This window comes from Eurosta solidaginis, chromosome 5 (assembly GCF_040869045.1).
Source record: "Eurosta solidaginis isolate ZX-2024a chromosome 5, ASM4086904v1, whole genome shotgun sequence".
NCBI classification, from domain to species: domain Eukaryota; kingdom Metazoa; phylum Arthropoda; class Insecta; order Diptera; family Tephritidae; genus Eurosta; species Eurosta solidaginis.
The window spans coordinates 253,099,894-253,115,408 of record NC_090323.1 but is presented as its reverse complement, the minus strand read 5'-3'; positions in this window follow the sequence as shown (position 1 = coordinate 253,115,408).

Here is a 15,515-nt window from a genome sequence, read left to right as displayed (position 1 = left end):
CTTAATTTTTTAATAGCGAGTTAGAGGTATCAAAACGCTCGTTGATATCCTGATACAGACAACGGAAAAGTTCATGTTTGGTGGTTGAAAGTGGTTGCAAATATCTCGAAGGCCTATCTAATGTCCCCTAGACATATGTTACTAAGCCAAAATGGGTTGTTTGTGGCCAACTGAATAAGTTTAGATGACTACTGTAGGGAGTGAGATTTCGTTCTGGATCCCATGGTATATCCCTTAACCCGAAAAGTAAAAATTATTTTTGCTCCGATTGCAACTAATCGGATAGCGAGGACACCATACTACTAAAGCATATTCCAATATTGGACTTACCAACGAGGTAAAAAGTGCTTTGGTAATGTAAGGGTCATTAACCAGACAAATTGATGAAATTAGGTAGCTTGATATTACTCCTGTTAAACTTACGGTTTTTAGCACAGCTGGATCATCAAAACGTGAAAGGTTGATGTTCTCTATAGAATGATTTCTAGACCAAAATTATAGCATTTATAGTGCGGTATTGTTTATTTATTTTATTTTAATGTTTCAAATAAATATTTCCTGCAAGGATCATATACAACAATTCCATACAGTTGCACTCATAGACTCTCCAGCATGTTTCATTCGTGATGATAGAGAAATATTGTCAAACAACAAGGTTGCGTACGTGATGCCACCTCCTTCTCCGTACGGGAAGTTCCTGTCATCTCAATTTGTCTACTGCAATATATATTGAATGTGTGAAAGTATGTATGTAGGTATGCACTTCATTGGCTTGTGTATTGTGTGGATTAACCGAGTTATAGAAAAGTGATGAAGAAAACAAAAAAAAGTAGAAACACTTTTGAATATTCATTTTACAACTTTTATGGGATTACGTGAATGTTTTTACAATGAAAATTTTAAGCGCCAGGCACAGTAGTTCAAAATAGATGGTAGACATGTTCCATGGTATTTACATATAAATTTATTTTTCTTGGACAGAACAGGCTTTAATTTTAAATATTTAGGTGATGAGTTGATATTTGCTTTCGAGCAAGTTTTCACTTCCATCTTCAAGGAATTTAAACCTAGTAGATAGCGAGAGCTCCATGCCATTCAGTGAAGGCAGCCGAAATTTAGGCACTTTGGTTGTTTTGCTGAAGACTATCAATTCTGTCTTGCTTCGGTCTACATGAAGGCTGCTCAATATCTCCCAGGTATGTTGCCTGCTAAGCGCACCACGAAGAGTTTCGCTTAACGTTGTGAGAAAAGCTCCCGAGGAGGCGATAAGAACGTCGTCTGCATATGCTTCTACCATTACGCAATTCTTATCAAATTGAGTAGTATTTCGTGATGTGGAGTGATTTTTCTACAGTACCAATGAACACATGAAAGGCAGTATCTTTTGACCTGCCCTTCATGAAAGCAGGTTGCGCCTTTCAAAGATAATGGGGTAAAAGCGTTTCAAGAACCTTCAGCATAAAGGATGTAAGCTTACTGGTATATAGAATTTGTCATTTTAGTGCGTTCGTCTGCCACCTTGGACGGAAAGATTACTTTTGTTTTCTGCCAGCTTTGTATAATATAGGTCAGGGTAATACACGCTCTGTACACCTTTCCCAGCCAGAGGACTATTGGGTCGCTTAGCTTTTGAAGCAACGACATCTAAACAAGGAGACTTAAATAGGGACAACCTGTTGACTGCCAAACTTATTTTATTCCAGTTTATTATCAAGTCATCTAATCCTTCCGATAGCTGAGAGCGCCCACCCCAAAGAGGGATTTTTGCTCTGGTGAATGATGATATCCAGGGAAGTGTGTACCTACTCATGAGGGTGTTCAGAAAGTCCTCTGCCGAGTCCGTCCATACCCTGTTCTCTCTTATGAGGTGGCCGTTGTAATGTTCTTTAGACAGAATTTTGGCAAGTCTCGAGGACTTCCAAGTGTTTTATATTGAGCAGGACACTGCCTATCAGCTTGTTTGTAATTTATGGGCGTATCCCTGTATGGCTGCCATACTTTGGTTGTGAGGCACTCATTACATGCCTTACTTACTGCTGTTCTACGTTTTCTAAGTTCCCTTTTCCACCCAGGTGGGGAATTCTTTTTAATGATGTTAGCTTGGCTGGATTTGTTATACGAAGTTTTAGCGCGAGCTCAAGCTTACCCACTACCTCATTTAACGCTAGCGGTCAGGTGATGTTAGTGTTAGAGTCGCCTTCAGAATTTTGTAAGAAGTACTTCCCTCCTAGCTCGAATATTATTAAATCGCCGGTCTTGAAACCTTTTGTCAATACATTCAAGAATTTTCATGAATAATTTCATAACTTAACAGTCATGAACAACTTTGTTGTCCCACCCTAGTAAATATACTACTTAACTACAGAGATATACTCTCTAAATAAGAACATCATGAACTAATAATTGAAATGGAAAAGCATGAACTGAAATGTTTAAAATTTAAATTTAAATAAACAAGTAAATACCTCTTTAAATAGGCTGGCAGAACTGAACCGAGTGATTCAAATGCAAATAGAGAGAAAGGGTTTTAAAGTCCAATCAGCAGTCTTTAGGCAATCAAATACAGGCAAGATACAGATTCATATATGCACTGTGGGAATATTGAAATATTCAAATTTTGTTGTAGTTATGAATGTTGTATAAACTGGCGTCTGTACTTATGTTAGTATACGCCCAACAGTCAAACGAACTAGTTGATGCCCACGTCAAACTGGTATATCAAACATATTATATTTTTATATTTAAAAGATGGCCAGATATTTTGTTCTGACTATTCTGAAAGATCTTGAACGACCGCAGTATACAGATATTTAAGCCGCCCTGTTTATGTAGCTGTAGAAATATTCCCAATTCGACAAGTACTTTCTCGTGGTCCTATTTCTATGCCCTTAAAAAGTTTCTTCAGTGTATATTTCCGAATGTGGGAGATATTGAGAAAATGTATATCTCAAAGTCTGCAATGTGCGGCATGCTCTTGCTGAAAGAGCAGGACTGAGGCAGAACTACTCCCAGAGTGTTTGCCTAACAACTGCAGAGGTGCGACCTGGCTTCGATAAACTTTTTGCGTACCTAACGAGCTGCTGTAAGAACACATCAGGAGGACTTCAGATTAAGTCCAGTGAAAAATGCCAAGGGTTTGTAGTCAAGTGTGTGTCCTTCGCTTTTCATAAATTTTAGCGGTCTGGATTTTGCTCTTTTTCATAAAGCCGATTAATCACCAGTAGAACCAATTAAGATCTAAATCTAATGATTTAAACTTAGAAACCTTTATCTAAGAATTGCCCAATCTCTCTCAAAAAGTTTTAATGTCAATTTTGTATAAGTTAACCCTTTTCGAAAAAGACAGAAAATTCTAGTTCTACACTACTTTGCGTAATAGTACGATGATTCGCTGCAGGATGAGTGATTGAGTATATATTCACAGTGATGTCTATGCATAGCTTGGTTTTAAATGCTCATATGCATATTTATTGCATTTTTTGTTTCGGTAACGCCCACATATTTGCAATGGAATTTCAAATTCATTATGTGTGAATACCAAAGCTTTTGCCAGGCAATGCAATCGAATGCTTTGTTGTACCTTAACCCTTTCACCCCTGAGTTTTTTTTCGAAATTAGGCGGTGTTTTCATCATTACGACAGCTAATCCTGTAATATGACTAAAATATAAGATGTTTGGCATACCTGAATCCTTACCGTTATCCTGGGATATATAATCCCAATAACATTTATTAACATTTATAGGTGGGACGAATAAGTCCCAATAATTCCAAAAGGGCCAAAAATTTGTACACATCTAAAGGTATAAACAAATATTGGAATATTATCATCCCACACAAATGCATTATTGGGATTATATGTCCCAATGCAGTTATAAATATAAAAAACTTACTTTTTTCATTATAATTTCTTTCCAATTTCGAAGGAATAATATTTATTCACACCTAAACTTTACAGCAAGCGGTATATTACGAATAAAAACGGTACCAGATAGACGTTTCACACTGAAATACAACGCGTTACTGATGAAATTTCGCGGCATGTCAGTGCAAAATATTGCGTAACAGGAAATTCGATGTCAATAATGACGGAGCGCGGTTACTGATCATTAGGGAAGGCTTCAAGGTTTTATTGGGCACATTTCAATGCGTAATTGGATAAAAATTAAAAGTTATACACATATTTGAAGTTTGCTGGGACGTATTGTCCCAGTAGGGGCGAAAGGGTTAACTTCATGCAGCAATATTATGATGGGGGTTTGTTTGTATTATGAATATGTAAGTATGTATGTATAATATTTCAGACGGGTAAATTTGCAAAAGGATTCTCTTTTAGCTTATAAGTTCATTTTAGTTTATACTTTGATTAGTTTTTCTGTTTTTCTGACGCCCGCAATTCTCTGTCAATATGGGCGTTGCTTCTTTGTTCGACAAATTAAAGTTTTACGAATGCCCGTAAGAAGAAGAAGAATACCAATAAAATAAAATAAATAAATGAAAGGCGCGATAGCTTCTCTTCCAATTTGCGTCGTGCTCCTCTTGATTTTCCCTATAGATTGGCCGGACGGGACCTACATGTTGTATGCCGACGACGAACGGCATCTGCAAGGCAGATGAGTTTTCACTGAGAAGCTTTTCATGGCAGAAATATACCCGGAGCGCTTGCCAAACACTGCCGAAGGGCGACCCCACTTAGAAAAATTTTCTTTAATTGAAAAACCTTATTTCTAAAATTTTGATGTTGTTTTGCCCGGCGTGTGAACCCAGGGCATACGGTGTGGTGGGCGGAGCACGCTACCATCACACCACGGTGGACGCCAGTAAGCAGGTTTTAATATGCATTGATAAACAAATGATATTATAAGCACATTCCTTTTATGATACCTTGTAGAGAGAAAATCCGGACCCGGTACTAAACAATTTACGGGCCCCCTATAAAAAACCCACTAATACATTTGATCAATTTGAATTAATGACGTCTCATTCATGAATCATTATTGATGGATTGCATAAAAAAAAATTACATTACAAAATATAAAATCAACACAGAATATTTACTATTTATACTATTTTATTGTAACGTAGAAATAAAATTTTCTTTTAACAGCCACGTATTGTTTTAAATAATCTTTTCTAGTTATTTGGCAACATTTTAATACATTTCTGATAAATTGAATGATGATTATAAATCTTAATTATTCAATATAGAAGGTTCGGATATCAAAGAGTGGCTTTTCATGCTTTTTTCGCTGCAAAATTTTTTATAATAATATTAAAATTTAACTGTCTCGCCACAACGGATTCAACACAAAGCGTGGCAAGTCCTGAAACTCGCTCTAGAGATGAACACGATCTATGAGTCTTTGATTCTTAAAAGGACGCTAAAGGAACGTTCTGCACTAGCTACAGTGACAGGTATAGTGCAAAAGATACGTAAAACAACACAAATGTTGGGTAAAATTGTATACATATTTTAATAGATTGCATGTAGCAATTCCAATGGTGACAGCCCTTTATCAAAATTTGCTTCGTAAATGTGTTTCAAGTGAATTATATCGCATTCTAAGCTTTGAGAAACATCCGACTGGTATTTTTCGACCAATTTTGCTGCGCTCGCCCGAACCGTAGTTTCATCCATGTCTTCAAATTGCCACAAAAACGAAAACGTCTCGTTCAAATTTCTCATAGCTGCAAATCGTTCAGTAATGCCAGTGATAACCGAATCAACGATCACGAAGAATGTATTGTTTTTAAAATCAGACTCTGGATCATCCGTAATCATCTCATTTCCATTATCTTCAAAACATCTTTTGGGTTTTCTCTTTCGAATGTCCGGAAACGTTGGCGAGATGTTCAATTGAATAGCAACTGTTTTGCATTCGTTTAAAATTGTTTCCCATTGGTTCCTGATCAACTTCAAATCAGCTAATAAGGCATCTAGATGTCGGACCTCAACATCTATGGTGGCGTCTCTAGCTTGGAGGACCACGTCTCTTTCATTAATGGTAGTCAGTATTTTGAGCCAAATTGAGGACAGCAAGATACATTCGAACTTGTTGATGTACTTGAGAATGCTGGTAATATCTCCGTATGCTTGCGCAGTCAAATTTGGCTTTTGGCTGAAAGAGCTCGGCAAATTATTTTTGAGGATGTCTCATCGTTATGGAGTGCTGCGGAAAATAGTAAAACATTTTTGTACAACTCCGAAGAAAGTAATTGCAGCCGTACAAGTTTCTGCAGCATCAACACCACATAAATTGAGACTGTGGGTTGCACAAGGCGAGTAATCAACATTCGAGTTTTTGTCGAGAATGCTCCGTTGTGCTCCGTTGTAAGCTCCTTTCTCATTCTCGTACCCTTGTGCACGATAATCTTTTAATAGGATTTCATGTTTACCAGTTTTTGATTACAATACACGAAAGCCAAAACCCGTTCTTGAATTGTAAAATTTGTTGCCTTCGATTTGAAATGGAGGTAGCGTAGTCTGTTCAACAGACGTAGCATCAACGATAATAGCAAAATAATTGGCTTTTTTGCGTTGATCTAATATAGTTTCCCTCACGTGCTTTGCACAAATTTCTATAAACTCGTTCTGAATGTCTGGGGAAAGATAGTGGACTTGTAAACTTTTGTACATCTGTTGTGAAATCCTAACTTTCTCCAAATGATCTCTAAGTATCGGATCATAATGGCTTATGATATCTTAGATGCCCAAAAATGTTCATTGTTTCGTTCACGAAGATATATACTTTCGCCTTTGAAAATAGTGTCCAAAATTCTATATGAAATTTCTTTCCACTTTTGAGTTTCAGTGATTAGCTGTTCATTGATAAGTGTATCAATTGTAGCCTCCTTTTGAATTAGATTTTGTAAAGATCGCCATTGAATATAACATTTAATGTGATCTTGAGTATTTTCGTGTGCTGGCAGTTTATCGCATAGCTTCTTTCATACCTGGAATTTCGAATATCCGCACAACAAATTTTAGGTCAATTTAAAGTGTTGGTGCTTAATAGACGACATGGTAGGCAATAAAAAGCATTGCTACTGGCACTCCACACTAAGCAGCCACGCTCCACTTTCTCTCCATTTGGCAAGATTCCGTTTAAAAACGAGGTAGGAAATGCCTCTTCAAGACAATCACGTGGGAAAATAATAGGGCATTTTTAGTGATCTCGACGAATTATTTCGTTGACTTCTTCAGATCGCAAAACTCATTATTCACGGTACCAATATCGAAGTCGTTTAAATAATCTGGACTTTGATACAGAGTTGATGGTATTGTTGGACGACTTTTTGAAGATGAACCTCTATCAGTGTCACCACGAAAACTTTCGGATTCAAGTAAACATACATTTTTGTTTGATGTTTTTATTGTCTCCTCAGGACCAGGCAAAAAATCATTAACAATATTCATTGATTTTGAAATTCGGCTTAAAATTTGGACATGGAACAACTAAAGACTCTCCTAAATTAAAAAAAAAAATGTCTTAGTACTTCTAAGGGCCTCTTCCCTCTTTTCGGGCCTGCCTTGTATACGAAGCACCTACTTTAGTAGCCGAATTATTTTGATATCAAGTTGAAAAATACAATTCGTTAAAATACTGGGCATTTACTCAGTACAGCAATGCGAAAGACATTTCTTACTCATTTGAAAAACGGCATGAGTACCAAGAGCTCGTGAAGTACTTACAAGTAGGTACGTCTAGAAAACTAATGGTTCATCAGCCAAACAGAAAAATCATGACATATATAATAAAATAATTACGACCTTTTGGCAAATGCTATAAGCTTTTAAGGACCTATGATACTTCCTTCATCTAGTAGGTATGATACCTGTATCACCACTTATAGATGGAACTTGACTTGTCGGTCGACACGAGCACTATACGTGCTCAATTGTTTCGCCCAGCAACCCCCAATTTCTACATCTTTAGGAAAAGGACGGGTTTTCTACGTTATTTATTGTTATTTTTCGTTTGAACTTGTTATCTAAATTTTTAACAGATAAGTTGACGTTTTTTTTAAGTCTGTTTGATTAAGGTTGTTATCGATAACAAACTGAAAACTCGATGAAAAACTGATAGCTTGATCATAACAAATCGATAACACATCGACCACAAACCGGAAACTTGTCGACAACACTTCAATAGTACATCGGTTACTAGTGAATAACAAATCGATAACAGAGCGATAACACGTAGAGAAAAAGTCAACAACACCTTGATTACAAACCGAAAATATTTCGATTACACACTGATAGCACTTCGGTAACAAGGCGATAATTTATGAACAACAAATCGATAACACGCTGGTTACAAATCGATAACAAAGTGATAACTTTTGGATAAGAGATCAATAGCACGTCGATTAGAATTCAAACTTGTCGATATCAAATTGATAACAAGCCGATAACTCATCTGCACTTTCAACAGATCAGTTACGGATCTTTCCTTTTAGGTCTGTTTGATTGTTATCTATAACAAATCGAAAGTACTTCGATAACAAACTAATAGCTTGTCGATAACAAAGCGATTACTCTTAGATAGCAAATCGATAGCACGCCGGTTACACGTCAATAGCTATTTGATAACACTCCCAAAAAAATAATAGCTTTCCGATAGTATCGATCGATCGATTATCGATAGTAATCGATTATTTTTTGTTAATAAATCGATAAATTTTCAATAAGAGATTGATACATTTTTCATAACCGCTTGATAAAAACCGACTAATCGTCGATAGAAAATCGATAGCAAGTCGATAGAAAACTGATAACTTATAGAAAACTTGGATTACACGCCCATAACCCGTCATCTGATTACTCGTCCATTGCGGCTATTAACGATAACTAAGCGATCGATAATAAATCGATAACACGACTCTCGGTTTCTGATTTGGTTTCTCATCTTTCTGCCCTCTCCCTACTTTTTCATTTTTCTTGCTTTTCCCTGGACCTATTGCCAGGGTAAAGGCCTCCTGATGGTGTAACTCTTGCATTATTTTACTCTCACCCAATCTGAAAACGGCATCGAGTGGATGTGCTTCAAGGGTTGTGCCCAGCTTTTCTATCTTATAACCTCTTTCGATGCCATCCATGCCTTTATGGTCAGGAATCTAATACCTATATATGTAGGTCTGTTCTTGTTCCAATTATCTTTAGAACTTCTATGCACTCTAAAATACATCTAGATGCTGTGCTATGCACGACAACCGCCTTAACGGCCGCTTGGTTGTCGGACGCGACGATATGTGCACACTATGTCTCACTTTTAAATTTTAATGGCGCTATGCGTAATGATGTGTCGCATTTACATACACGAAGTGTTAAGATCAGGAGGCACTCTAGGGCCATAAAGGATGACAAAAGGATAAGGGCAGACGATCGTTAGATTGAAGGTCATCTAATTTTTCAAGCGTACAAAATATGTTGCATATTAAAGACGAAAATTCTTCAACCTTATCCTCAAATATTAAAACAACAGAATTCAATTCAGTCTGAGTACTTTAGACAAAATTACACGCTCAGCACATTACCAGCGGCCGTCATTATTTTGCGATTTTCTCTATAACCAAACGGTAGTAAAATCTGTTTTTAAACTTTATTTACCGTAAAATGTGTGTACACTTGAAAAAACTAACCCATTAAGGTGCCAGTTTGTGTGAATTCGATTGGCACCTGCGCTTATTTGCTGTGACGGACCACCCAAAACAAGTTTATATCAAACAGAAACAACAACAACACCAACACTTTCAACATTCTCATAAGCACACGTGACAGATTCATAATTAAGGACTTGACCAGCAGCCATAGCCCCAGCTCTACGCCCTAGCACTTCAACCCTCACTTCAAACACAGCTTCAGCAACCACAACGAGCAAATCGTGCGCATAATTTGCAATTTGCAAAATTAAAAAAAAAATTATATTCACCTACAGACAGCTGCCTTATCAAATTGCCAAAAAAAATTTATAACAACAACAAGAATTACAACAATAATTACAGCAAAAAACCACATTGCGTAAAGATGAGCAAAACTCATACCAACATAAAAACGCTGCAAGATCACAAAAATCGCCACTGACAGCCGCCTGCAAGAGTCAAAAGTGTGAGCGAAAAAAATTCCAAAAAAAAAGGAATCCTTTGATCGTCTGGCAGCCGGCTCGCCAACATGCTCAATCAACCGTTTCATGCTCATAATTTGGCAGTTGCTTTATGTTGTTGCATTGTTGGGCGATGCAAAGGTCAGTACCCGAAAAGGAGAAGTCCACAAAGTAGCGATCGATTTACCATCAAAAGCAAAAAAAATTGTTTAAATTTAAATAATGAATAAAACAACAAAGTGGAGCAGCATATGCAGCTTTATATATAAATGTGCAACTGTATAATTGTATTTATCGTATGCGTATGTATGTATATCGTATATTTTACATATGCATATTGGTGATGTTCGACTTCGTGTATTTAAAACCGGCTCCATTGGGTCTGGTTCCGGTAAGACTATGTCGTTATTTGGACTGGTTACAATTCTTCTTAGCACATAATCTCTGAGGGCCGTTGTCGCCATCTTCAATGAGACACGTATCTATAAGTTATCGAAATTCGTGTTTTCTCCATATCAACTGATGTATCGAATGACAGTTAAATGCAAGGAAAAAGTGACAACAAAAGTCAGCTGTTTTGTTAGCTTTCATTTATTCACAATAGGCTTGGCGATTTGTTCTTAAAATATTCTCAATTGTAAAGTTATCTGAAGGATTGCTATTCATTTGCTATAACAGGACCATTTTAAGATAATTTTTGAACTGGGATAACTTTGGTATCATATCGAGACTTTATCTTGTAACTTTAAACGAGCAATTCTTGTATATTTGTATAGCCGAACGATCTCGGGAACGGCTCAACCGATTTAAGTGAAATTTGGTACCTTCTAAGACTTTCTACCTAGGTGTTGCCACTCAGAATGTTTCACAAGGTTGCCACCTATTCGAAATAAAAAAAAAATGCATGAGATATATCACAACGAAAGGTATTACATTCCGCATTACAATAAGAACATTTTTTTTATTTAGGGTTGCCACATATGGGAAATTCAAAAAAAATGCATGTGGTATGCCATATGGGTATCAAACGAAAGGTAATTCACTCCGCATTACAAAAGGGAAATTTTCGAGTAGGGATGCCATTTAGGGTTGCCACCTATTCGAATTTAAAAAAAAATGCATGAGATATGACCATATGGGTATCAAACGAAACGTATTTCACTCCGCATTGCATTAGGGAACTTTTTGAGTAGGATTGCCATTTAGGGTTTCCACCTATTCTAAATTAAAAAAAAAATTGTACTAGATATTCCGATATGGTTATCTAACGAAAGGTATTTCACTCCGCATTACAACAGGGACATTTTTGAGTGGGGTTGCCATTTAGGATTGGGGTAGTTAGACGAAATAATACTCTACTTACTCATATTCTATTAAAGTTTTAAAGGAGAACATTAAAGTTAAAAATATTCGTAAAAAAATATTACACATGATTCGACTTAATTTTCTTAATTTCACACACGCTAATAAAATTGAAATGCAATATCAAGGCACCGCACAGTGGCCAATTTGGCTTCGCTAGAGGCATTTTATTCATAGCTTCCAAAGTAAAGAAGTTATCTTCAAAATTTTTTTTTTCTCAATTCAGAAAAAAAATCAAACAATTTTTGGAAAAAAAATAAAATTTTTTTTTTAATTTTTAATTTTAAATTTTTTTTTTAATTTTTAATTTTAAATTTTTTTTTTAAATTTTTTAATTTGTTTTTAATTCAATAAACATTTTCCACCATATATTCATATATAAAATAAGAAAAAAATTGTCAACTCAAAGAGAAACCATATTATAAAAGAAATATTAATCAGATTCTTCAGTATCAGATTCAGAGAAATCATCTTCAAAATGATGCATTATAAGCGAGCTTTTAACTTCCTTATCGAAACTAATATTTCTGGAATAGGAAATTGATGAGCCGTTGGACAGTGAAGATATTAACGGATCGGAAGAAACAAAAAGAGCGTTCATTATATCTTCCATTGTATTTTTTCTGCAATTTTTTCTGGTATTATTTTCACGGATGTTCCGATAATCTTTATTTCTGGTTTCAAGCGCTTCCTCGGACATCATACCAATTGGAAGCGAAAAATGATTGATTATGTCTGCTCCATGAATTAAAATTCTGTGAACAGACGAGGGCATGTAAAACCAAGGGTATAAAGTAACAAAAATTTCGGCAATTTCCATTGCGTAAAGTCTGAATGCCTCCGTGTTTATATCGTATCCACATGCAAGTGCTCGTAAGACGACGCTGAATCGATATATTAAATTTTCGTTCACCCCAGTTATACGAGCGGCTAAATCTGGTTTTTGAAAGAACCTTCTTGTCGTATTTCCGTTGTTGGTATTTCCAGTAACAGCCATTGGTATGTCGACCCACAAATGCATTTCTTCTCGTAGCTTCTGCTGTATATTTGTTTTATTTTGTCCAACAATATCCTTGTCAGCACCACGAGTTTGCCACTTTTTTTATTGGTATTCTATAGGATATTTGCAAAATACATTCAAAAAGCCTTATCCAGGCGTGGAGACTGGATAGTCCATATTGAAAGAGGTTCACTTTAATTGGAAAGCTCTTCACCAAATTTAAGTCATTCATATTTTTCGGTGTTGCCTTGCAGATTCCGCATATTTGCGAAGAAGATTCTGAAATGACGCTGAAAGTTTTACCATCAAGCATGGTCATGTGAAATTGGTGATCAATAATCAATGAGTTTACATATGTTGGTACAATATTTAATATTTGGCTCTTAATATTTTCAATTTCCCTGCGACTCAGGTCCGCCGTTTCCTTGTCGAAAAGTATTTTGATTGGTCTACAGTATCGTGTAGAAGAAGGTCGATTGTTTTTCCATAAAACTGTCGGTCCGTTCTGCACTTGCAGTGGTACAATACAAATTGAAAATAAATATTGGTCTCTCATGTTTCCTTCGCAGTCGTTAAATTTTTGCCTATATGTGGAATGGCCGCTGCTGCCATCACAACTCCATTTGTAGACAGCAGTTAAATGGGTGTTATTATTACTTCTAGATGGGATTTCAAAACTTTCAGAGTGTGCTTCCATGATCCTGTTTATTGTATGGTCCACAAGACTTTGTAGTGGCACTTCAGCATAATAATCAGTGACTGTAATGTCACTAGGATAGCACTTTTTTTTGGCGAAGCGTAATTTTTCGTAGCATGGATATATATCGGCGTTTTGGTTTTTGCTGCTTTCTTATTCAGGTTCCAAGTGTATCTGGTATGTCCAAGATCTACAAATAGCGCAAGCGCTTTATCGTCCGAAAATTTGGATGGAAGGGGCTTTGGTTTGTTTATATTATGTATTACCTTTCCGCTAAACTCCTCATCGCCATTTACCATTTCTACAACTTTGGAAGCACTGCGCTTTCCAGCTTTATATAAACTGCAGCTTGCAGCTACCAACAATCCTTCACATGACACTTCCTCTGTAAGCCCTGACATCTTATTGACTTGCATTTTTCTGCAGCATTTGGAAAGCTCTTTTTCCGGCCGTCCAATATTTTCATTTGCTTTTTTTCCCAACAATACCAATGGTGTATCTAGCCATTCTTGGTTAATTTTTTCGAAAAACACCTTACTTCTGCCACAGGCCTTCCACTTTTGGATAAGCCTACTAACAAAATTGCGCAGTTTCTTTCCATTTTTGCACTGCTCCTTCTGAGTATAGGTAAATTTACTCAAAACGTTACCAAAAACATAATTTTCTACGGCGAGAAACTTCTTGGTGGGGATCGCTTCTTCATGCCATATTAAAAAAAGGGTGCGTTTTGACACAGACATTTTGCCTAAAAAGGACAATAAATTGAAGGCTCGCAGGTACTCGCAATTCATTTTGGACATTTTGGACACACAATGGTTTACACATATAGGAAAATTTAAAATTACACTGAATCTAGGTGAATTTTGAAAGTTCTACTCCACGAAAAACAGGTGTACGTTACAATGGGCGAGTTGCTAATACACTTAAACACGATTACGTTTTATAAATAACATAAGTATACACAGATCACAACCACATTTTTTTTTATATAATACATACCTTGGCGTTAGTATATAACAAAACTTTTAATGAAAATAATAAAATTTGCAAGTTTAACACGAATACGAAAACGATGATCAAAATACGAAAACGATGTTCATCAGCTGTAAGCTGAGCTTTTAAAAATCGATACAAATCTAGTGAATGTATTTGTTATCGATTGTTAAAAAAAAATTAACGGTTTTTCAAATTTGAAAATTTTAATTAAATGCCGCTAGCGAAGCCAAATTGGCCACTGTGCACCGTGGCAAATTCTACCAAAATATATTTAAATGCATGTTTTTGGCAAATATGAAATGAATAATTGCAATTTATCACAGATTATTATTAGAAAGATTTCTCACCATAGCAAAAAGATATCTCACCATGGTAATTTGCTACCGTTGAACAGTAGAGGCATATGTTCAATTTGAAAACGTCATCTAACCATTTAACTACTTACCAACAAATGGCGCTTAGGGAACTAAGTTGACATTTAATTAAACTTACTGATAGTTGTCATTCGTGAAATTTACAAGTTTTTGGAATGTAATAAAATTGTGAGACTTTCATAGTGTATAACTAAGCAAATTTTCGAAATTAATATTTCGGCGCATGAAGATACTCGACCTAAATAACTTACTTAGTTCTCGATTTCACTAATTGTCATAACAATCCCTTACACTATAGGCTGGAATTACCCATTTCAAATTTTTCATTCCAGTTCATTTTGCGGTTAGTGTTTGATATGTTTTTTAATCTATTTTTAAGGAAATCAAATATTGGTAAGTAAAAATATATAATATATGTACATATAAAAAAAGTAGAGTTTGGTTAATGATGACATGTAGAACAAAGTATGTTATGCGGCATATTCGAAGATTGCCGAGCAAAGCTCGGTAGCCCAGGTACTTGCAGTAGTATTGCTATCATTCAAGGACTATTTTGAGATCACTTCACGATTGTTTAAGGAACAGTTTTGTGATTAATTTGGGAATATTTTAGATATTCCCTGCACGATTATTTCGGGAATATTTTTATTTCGTTATGGAAGCATCTTGGGATCATTCCGAAGCCATTTCGAAATAATTATGGGATGCTGTTAGCGACCATTTCGGGATCATTTTCGTATTATTTTGGAATCATTTAAATATGATTTTGGAATCATTAAATATGAGCTCGAAAATATTCAATTATAAATATGAAGAGTTATATTGTTACTGGCTATTATCGACAACTTATCGATTTGTTATGAATAACAACTGTTCTCATAGACTTCTCGCTAATTTATCAGTGAAATATCAACGTGTTATCGGCTTACTATCGAAAAGTTGGTGAAAAATATTGATCTTTTATCAAAAAGTCATCCTAAAAAT